Raw genomic sequence first — 10,208 nt, forward strand, 5'->3', positions numbered from 1 at the left:
CTTCTGCTAGAACGCTGTCGTATAGAGCTCAATTTCGACTATCAACGGTCTGTCTGTCGAAGTACAACTGAAAGAATTTTCTCAGCATGGTTTTGGCAAGCCCAATGCTTGACCCGTTTAAGAAATCCATAGTAGAGCCCAAACTAAACTCCCGTTGTAGTGCGGATTTAACCCAATATAACTGCTTACTACGCATGGGCTGGTAAAGGATGTAGCAGCTACAGAAATCATGTGGCTGTAAAGTCCCTAATTGAAATTCTTCATGTGGCGTGATGAGTCTGCGGAGGCAGTTACGAGAGTAGGTGCCCTTATTTAGTTTGTAATATTCTTGTATTTTCAATTGCTATTAATGAAATTCTACCGTTCGGGTAATAAAGAAAGAAAAAGTGATGTTTTTGTTTTGACTCTCGAATTTTTCCCTCTATTTCGACCCTTTTTTCCCTTCCCTTATTTAGGATTAGAGTTTTAAAAACAAAAAAAGTTATGCCCGTAAACGTATGCTAATTATTAAAAGGAACAATACAATTGGTCTATTTGGGTTAAAGATTATTTGCAAAAAAGTTTTCAGAGTACTACTATTTGGAATTTTGTTTATGTGAGATGAAAAAGTCATTGAAAACATAAAAGGATTAAGAAATGTATTTATAACGCAACAGAATAATTTTCACTAGATTTAAATATTTTCATACAATTACCATAGGGCGCTAAAAGTTTTATTTTCTTGTTTTACACTTAGGATTTGGCTAACAAGTGTCCATTGAATCCTCATTAATGGAGTCCTCACATGTTAATTTTGTGTGATAGTGAAGTTAATTCGAGAAAGTATGGAAATGCAAAGAGACAATAGACATGAATATGCACTTTTACATAGTAAGTTAAGTGTGATTTAAATGTACTAACCAGGTACTCGTTAGAAATTTTCTTAAACTTAATCACCTATCTAGTTTCCAATATTTGGTTATTTAGTTGTACTAGAGTTCTTCTTAGGCCTTGGATGTTATCAAAAAGCATAAAATTCATCAATTGTGCAATCTCAAAATTCTAGGTGCTAATCACAAAATTATAATCTAAAAACGAAAAAGAAAAATTTTGTCAAACTATCATGATTTAACCTTCTCTGCGCACTTCGTTTAAACATACCATTCACATAAGGTTCTCCAGTTGCGTGCAATTGAAATGGTACATTATGCTGAACCTATGCAGCAAAGCCATGATCTTATCTTATCTGGTGAAAGGGAATCTACGCATCTAAAACCTCTTCTGATTTCGTTGTTTATGTTATCTTGCAGGAAATCTACTAATTTACTATGTATGTTTTAGCTCGACTCGAATTTGACTGGACGTATATAGTTGAGCTCACTTGTTTGGTTACCTAAAAATTTCGATAAGAGATGCCAAGTCGTCTGATTAGTTCCAGTGATGACTGATGAACAGAATCTCATAGTATTGTTGTATAGCTATTTTGCAATGCCGTTCTGCTGACAGGCGGTAGAGTCTGATTCCACCAATGAAGAAGTGCTTGTCCCAGATGATGATTAAGCATGACTCAATGCTTTGTCATTTCCCAGCTTCTTTAATTTGATTACGTTCTACTTAACCACACTTAGCATATAAATTAGTTCAATTTGCGACAATTAATTAAAATAACTTTGCACGCTGTTTAAATTACTGGCCACCAAGTTCCTTCAAGGACCAGGAACTTTTTTTTTTCATTAAAATGAAAAAAAAAAAAAGAACCCCAGGAACCCTGAGACCACTAGTATATGCTATATTTTTTAATTTACATTGCTTAAACTAAACTGAAGTGGGAAAATGCTGTTTTTTATCCCCTGCCAATTGTTAAAACTTGAATTATCTGCATGCAGAGGATAAGCTTAAGCCCAACAAAAGGGTTCTCCAGCTGGTTCATTGGGGAGATGACAATTTTGTGGAGTGAAAAGGCAGTGGGCAGTGAAAAGGCAAAAAGGGCCCTTTAGTGCCCAAGGACAACGATAGAACTAGAGAAAAGAACAAAACTGAATGACAGAAGCTCTCCTACTGTGCTAAATGCACATTGTAAAGCATCAAGCAAGTGCTCACCTATATACACTTTTGTTCAATTTTCGACAAAAAAAAAAAAGAAGAAGAATGACAGAAGCTCTCACTTCAGCAATTACTGGCGAAGCTAAGGGCCAGCAAATCCAAGGACACGAGACTCTATTCTCACTTAGAGGGCATCCGAAACTTATGCTCCATGTGTCACGTAGCAAACCCGGGTACCTGGACTGGATTTGCAACGTGGCGCGCTGTATCTACGAGACCTTACTTTCATAAATATAAGGTACCATAATTATAATTTACAAAATTTTACTAAAATTTAAAACTTATAAATACTAATGAAATACATACATTTTACTAAATTGCATCTACAAAATGCTTTACTTTAATTTTCTAGAATGTAAACATCTACCTATTTATCTCTCTCATTTTTCTTCTAAACATACACGAGTTGATTTTCTTGATCTGCAAGAAAAAATAAAGAAACGTGGTTGAGCGATGTACGCCCAATAAATAGTACTTACTCCCATGTCGGATCATGTAGTTATATACATATTATATACATTTACAAATTCGATCATACCATACCACATGCATACATCAATTAAAAACATGGCATCCCATTTCAAATATTGTATAAACATATTTCATTGAAAATGAGTGGCGGCATGCATATAAGTGGCTTCCGTCTAACTTGGCACTTAGTCCAACAAATTCTAGAGGTGGCTTCCGCCGAACGTGGTATAGAAACACACATAATATGACACGATCGTATTCATTGAACATTTGAACATACTTGCAAGTCATAAAATATATCAATCATGTCATCTCATTTCATAAATATAGCTCACAAATAAGTACACGCAATATTCGACCTCTGAGTACTCAATCTAGAAATTAACCCTTCTAGGAGGACGATCAAGAGGTTTTGCATAAACCCCTTGACTACATAACATAACATAAGTCAATCGGCCGGACTCTACACTGACTCTCACGACTAACATAACATAACATACCAGAACTATAGCCCCTACTGTCTATTTTATGACCATTTAGAGTTTTTATAACATAAAATCATTTCACATGTCACATACATATTTCTTTCATTTCATGAAAATATGCCACTTATTTCATAAAATATTGCATAGCAAAACATTTCAAATAGGTATACATAATCCATATTGCATATATCAAAATAAAGCATTTAATTGAGAAAATTCATATTTAACATTTTAGAAAATACAAAGGGATGAGTACCACCTATCTCGAACTGCTAACTTGAAGATATCCGAACATACCTTAAACTTGCTTCGAACCTATTGTCAATAACATGTATACCATAATTAGTTCTCGTGTCTTATTCTTAAAGGATTTATTTTTTTTCTCAAGTAATCCTATAAAACATGTCTAGACTTTCGATAAAATGTACTTGAATAGTTTCCTAAAAATGGAATGATTCCCCTTCTTAGAAAATTTCCTAACTTAGAAAGTTACAATTTTTTCAGAAGGTTCCTCGATTTCAAAACTTTTCTTCTTCTTTTTTTTTTTTTAAAAAAAAATTGCTTAAATTCATATATTCACAAAGAAACTTTATATTCTAGTATAAACGGCCCTACATTAATTAATTTAGACTGAATTTGAGTTTCGACTTGGACTTAGAGTTAAGTCCATTCATGCAAAATGTTTTGTTCAAATTTACATTTGGGTTCACGATTCACTTGGGTACTTAAAAGAGTTTTTGAATTCATTGAAACAAAACTGAGTCTTTAAAATATTGTTGGACTTTTAAAATAAATTCTTTAGGGAGTCTAATTAAGTTTGGGTCATTACAATAGATTTGGATTTTTTTAAAAAATAATATAATTTATGAAATTGACTTGCTCTACTTCACTACATTATTATATTTTGTTGGGTTACTTCTAAAACACTTTGGACTTGATTTAACCGATAGAACTAGTTCATACAAAAACAGTCAATTGTAAAACCTTTTTAGGCCATAATGAAATTTTAAAATACTTTAATTGCTTTATCATGATTATCTTAGCCCTATAGGGATCGTTTCTTAACTCGTGTGCTTGTAAAGATAGTCGTTTTATCGATATTGAATTTTGTCATAAACTCTGGACTTTATTTACACAATAGTTGTCCCTATATTAACTTGGTCAATCACAATTTAGTCATTGCATAAGTATTTCTAAATGCACCGGCTTAATCATGCCAACAAGGGGTTTTTTTAAAACAAAATTCGTCAATCACCAATGTTTGAGATCTTATTACTAATACACATCGACTAGTTGAATTGAACCATTTTGAAGTCCAATTAAAATAGTGCTTTAGACCAAGTAATGTTGGTCTGAACTTTAGTAAAAATTGCTCATAGATGAAAGGTCCATTTCGTGATTCACAAATCAACTTGAAAACCCAAACATAATTTAGCCTTTGAAGATCAGTTATCCAATTTGTAGCCAACTTCAAATTTATCTAATATGGCTTACATGCCACGGTATTACTGCTCCCTAGTAAACAATCAATATATAAGTGACTTCTATGTAAAGATTCACACCTTGATTACAGCCAACATACGATTAAGTAGGTAAGTCATAGTTGACTAACTCAAAGCCAGAAACACACGTATTTTTTTCTTACGGCATTCATCCATGAAGATTTAAAAGCCTGTGTACCGAATCAAATGTGAGAAACAGAACGAAAGTGGGCCACAACATAGATAAGATAAAATACCTCAAAATCCAAGACCCTTGTTTCGATCCAATTCCTGATATATAGCCAACTCTGAGATTGTTAAACTCCAATTTAATATTCCAGGTCACCGTTCCATGTTCTTCAGCCACCATTGATGGTAATCACTGGATTAAGTTTTGCTTGGAAGAGCCTAGCTCATCAGGAACAGGACCATCTAGAGCAAGCTATCTGTTTTATGTTTCCTCAAGCATTCGGGTGTTAATTTGATCAATTTGTAGTGGAATAAAGAGTTAGGTGTGTGGGTCTGGTGGCCTAAGGCCAGCCATGGCCGGAACAGGTCTAGGGAGCTAAATTGCAGATCTATCGTATTAAATAGAATAATCATGCTATGTCATGGAGTCATACAAGAAAAACTATTTCTTCATCTTTTTCTCACATTTGTTATAGTTTCTAGGGGGAAAGAAGTGAATGTGTCGTTGATTAGGTTACTTGTTAAGTGTATAGTTATCCTAGGTTGTCAATTACTAATGGAACTTTTATCCTTATTTGCCCACTAATCAGAATTAACCACCCACTAACTCGGACACCACTATCACATTATTATGGAGTTAGTTAATTAAGAATAAAATTTTTGATAATCCTACTTATTTATTTTGTTTATTTAAAATAATATTAGACGTTTGAGTAATAATGATAAGAATTGGATAAAAATACAGGGTTTCCTACCATGTTTGTGGAATGCTCATTCGTTTTGTCTACAACTGAAATTGATGCTAGCTGGAACTGATTATGTTAGTAATCATGTGCTAAGCATATCTTTTGACGAGAAGTGGCATGAAGAAACATTGCAACAGCAAAATACGTAACAAAAAAGCCATTATGTACGAGGAGCTTCCGGAATATTACTATTCTTTGTTTTCAAATTAAATTAGGACGTAATTTTTTGTGTAGTAAATTTAATTGGATAAGCATACAGTTATAGCATTACAACTTGGCACAATGGTGTACTTGATTCTAGTCACGAGAACCAAAGGTTGAAAAGGATTACGGCGGGAAAAACTTCAAGAAAGTAAGGCAAAATTTTGGAAAGTGCTCGTAGTTCAAAGAGAGTCCATGGCAACCATACAATATCTTTTCACGTTATGCATGAGAATCCTGATCGAAGGGGGATGAAGAAAGGAACACCTTCAAAGAAAGAAAATGATTGTACAGGACCAAATTGTTTCACTGGTTCAATTCATCAAGTATTTACATATATCTCTAGTTCTGGATTTCGTGATCAGATGAAGACTAGACCACAATATTAAATTTTGTTAGGTCCATGGTTTATGCCTTCAAATAACTAGTGGGTGATAATGTAAGCAATCACATTAGGTTGCCAGATGTGATAAAGATAGGAAGCTGAAAGTATAAGTCTCAGACAACATGTGTGTTCAACGAAAGTGATAATCAACTTGAGCATTAACTCGTTGCTGTCAATTTCAGGGATAAGCACATAATAATATAGAAGTAATATAGATGAGCGACATGCATCGATCTAGTGGATGAAAGACAAACTTTTGTTACGTATGTTTGATGAAAATTTATGAATATAGAAGTAAAGATTGGCATATATAATCGATTGAAAATAAAAGCTAAAGAAACGGAACTCTTGACAACTCACTGTCCTTGGATGAATTTCTCAGTCGATCGGTAACAATCTTTCATCATCAAGATAATGAGGAAAGTTCTCCAAAAGATCAGCGTGGTTCAAAGCAAAATTTCATAATGGGGTATTTATTGAAACCTAGCTACTAGTATTTGATAAAATTATTACGTCTTAGTGTTCAAATTGTATCATTTTTTCTCTTACCAAATGTACCCACAATATGAAAATTTGGTAAGTAAACAAGCAAATTTTGCATCATCTCTGTAGTTTAAACTAAGTTTTGCAACCTAACAATCCCTAGCTAATACATATATATATAGAAGAAATACAATTAAGCAACAGTCACTGATTAAAGCTCACGGGACCAAATGGATCGGATCAGTTGTATGAATGATTTAGTTTAAGTATAAATGTGATAAGTGGGTTCAACACTTGCAAAAACTTGGTTTTGAAGAGCCTTTTCAAGTGGACTTGATCATCAGCAATTTGGCTAGAGTCTGAGGCTGATGGCTTTATAGAAAAAAAAAGAGTTAGTGGTTTGTGCACTGCATGGTAGACGTCCATTAGTGAACTTACATATCTGCTGCGGTTTGGCACTTCTTCACTCAGCTTAGTTAATGGCCTTCTTATACAATTCCTCGGATCTTTTCTTTTGAATTATAACACTAATTAAAGTTGTTAGTCCAGCTCCCTCTGATGACATTCCTTAGCTTAATTTATCAATCACCATTAAAGGTTGTCGCATGTATATATTGAAGAAGTTGATGGCAAGTCGATATGTCAAATCATGATATGATACTATAATTAGCTGGTGATCAAAGAATGCTTTAAACAGTGGCCTACAGATGGCATGCAAACTTTCAGTACTTAATTGTAACATGAATTATCTTTCTTATGTTTTGAGCTGAAAAACGACTATTTAATTTGCTAGGTCAATCAAAGCAACATATACAAGTATATTGTCTTATTTTAGGAACATGGTTTTGGGAATTCTTTTGCCTTTTTCCCCTAAGAACAGGGTTAAGGACCTAAGGTCGTATGTCTCTACCTAATCTATCAAAGCCAGTTTTGGCCACACATCAAGTGCTATTGATTTTCTTGTATGGTCTTTTCAATTTTTTAGGGCCACCAAATCCCACCTACTGACTTTAAATATGCTTTCTGCTCTTGCTCTCTCAGTTTATGACTTTCTATGTCCTGAATTCAGAAACCATGCATTCTAATAATATAGCACTTTATTCCTCTCAGTGATTGCAAGCATTTCTTTGCATATTTTCCCACTATCTTCAATTATAAAGTCAGTGGAGATGCACTATGAAAAACTCCTTCATTAAAGAATTCAAACTCCTCCAGGGTCGAAAGAGGTTTAGATGGAGCAACCAAAATTTGACTGCTCTATTTTAACTAGAATTAAATACTTGGATCGTCTTTTAGCACTAAAACTGCCCTGCTGCATGCGGAGTTTTTCACTTGTGCATCACTTTTTATAGGAAATGGGAGTAATTTTATGTTAGCCTGTCCTTTCTGCACTAAGAAGCAGCATGATATATCAAGAAAAATGCATCAATAATATGCTAAGGATAAGTTCACGGAATATATAAGGGATGTGCCCACTATAAATTTTAACCATTATCCTCTCTTCTTGAAACGAAGAAACTTTAATCTGTCTAACAGGTGACCATAAGACACTCGTTAAGATATATTTCAAATATTATATTTTTAAAAATATAAGATTAATTAGTAAAAGTAAATAAATATAAAAGATGATAGATAAGATTAGATAGGAAAAGTATATAAATGTAAGAGAAGATAATAATTGTTAGTATGTATATATATATGGTATGTTAAATGAATATTAGGTGCGTTAACGGGTGCTCTGAGGGCACTTGTTAAAAAAACCCTAAATTTAAACTTTGACAGATAACTAATTAAATACCAGATCGACCTTTTATATGTCTTTAGGGCACAAAATGGAAAAACTCTAAAATTGTTACCATTTTATTATTAATAATGTACTAATAGTATTGGAAAATCCTATAGTATTACTATAAATCTGCCAGCGGGGGAAGTAGCTACCGTTGATTACAAAGACAGCTTGTCGTCTTCCAACCTTCAGCTGTCAATTACCATGATTCAAGCTATAATTAATTAGAGTCAAAACGCAACATTATCACAACATGATCTGGCAAAATGCTTAATTTGCCACAACATGATGATCTCGCAGCTTCTTCTGAGGTACAATTCAACCATAGCTAGTTTGGATCATAAGTTACATCTTGTGCTGTTCAGCTCGGCACAATGTTGTGTTTTAGACATAGTATATTAATTCAACGCAATTATCAGTCTGATTTTCTAGCCCGACTTCTGTTTGTTTTTGACATAACTAGTAGATTCATGTTTTAAACTAAAATTTGAGCCATGTACACATTATTTGTATGCATATGCCTTGTGTAAATCTAATAAATCGTAGTACTAAATAAGAATTTGTCAAAGCACATTGTCATGCACTAACACAAATTAGACGAGTATCTAATAAATCGTACTAGTAAATAAGAATTTGTCAAAGCACGTTGTTATGCACTATTCATTAACACAAATCCTCTACTCGTCGATAGAGTAGTTTACCCTACAATTAATTGGTTTACATTAAATGATAATTCTTATTAGTACTACTTATTTTTGCACCTGTCCTATTTTCCTATATATAGGTATAATCCCTCTCTCCCTCTCTCTCTCTCTCTCTCTCTCTCTCTCACACACACACACACACATAATCACATGTATATGTGGAATTGCCTTTGTTTTTTTTTTTTTTTTGGTTTAATTGTAAGTGGGAGATTTTGAATTCAGAATATCTTACTATCTAACTCAACCCTTTCCCCTACAAATATGTAACCACCCACTTCCTAAGTTCTTTAAAAATTTAACCAACAAAATAGAAAAAGAATTAAATTCATAAAAAATAGGAATAAGTAGTCTTTATATTGTGTTACTGAATACCTCGTTTAAAAAAAAATACGCTGTCGGACACTTTATCAGGACTAACTAATAAAAAGCTTGGAGCTAAAAATGATTTTACAAATGAATCACGTTTGAGAAAAAATTTTCAATACCGAATTCGACTAAAAGAAAAACAAAAGTTGCATTTTCATTTTGGTCTTATAGATAGGCAAGTCAATCTAGATTTGAATTGTGCATGTGTCGTGGCCTCTGAAAACAAACTGTTTAAATTCCACAATAATCCTAACAATATATAATAGTCATCAAACATTACCTCGCTGATTCTTATCTCAAATGTATACCATTATCTCGACGAACTTTATTCACCAAAAAAGAAAGGGAGAAAAAAACCGCCATCAAACTATATTATCAACTCTAACCATCAAACTACTCACATTATAAATTACACGTCTTTGGCTTATCTTGTAAATTAAGAGCTAAATTTGATGAAATGGCCATTTATATACTAATTATAATTAGTTAAGTGACTTATTTTTTTTTTCCAAACGAGTTAAGTGACTTATTTGATACGATATAATTTAATTGAAGGATTAATCTTTTTTATATTGACAATGTATATATTGTTAACATTGAATAAATGATAACTATACAAAATTTGAATTTGAAATTTAATTTTTGCATACATATCATGAATCAAACAGTGATAGCCAGAAGATTTACTCTTATTTGAATGGTTAAAAGTTAAGAATAGAAATAATTTGATGACGGTCGAGATTTTTTTGCCCTAAAAGAAATTAGTATAGTTGGCGTGACATCAGGTCTGAAAACGTACTGGATTAGATAAAGACAAACGTTGGTCTAA

Source organism: Coffea eugenioides, chromosome 7 (assembly GCF_003713205.1).
Source record: "Coffea eugenioides isolate CCC68of chromosome 7, Ceug_1.0, whole genome shotgun sequence".
Taxonomy (NCBI): Eukaryota; Viridiplantae; Streptophyta; class Magnoliopsida; order Gentianales; family Rubiaceae; genus Coffea; species Coffea eugenioides.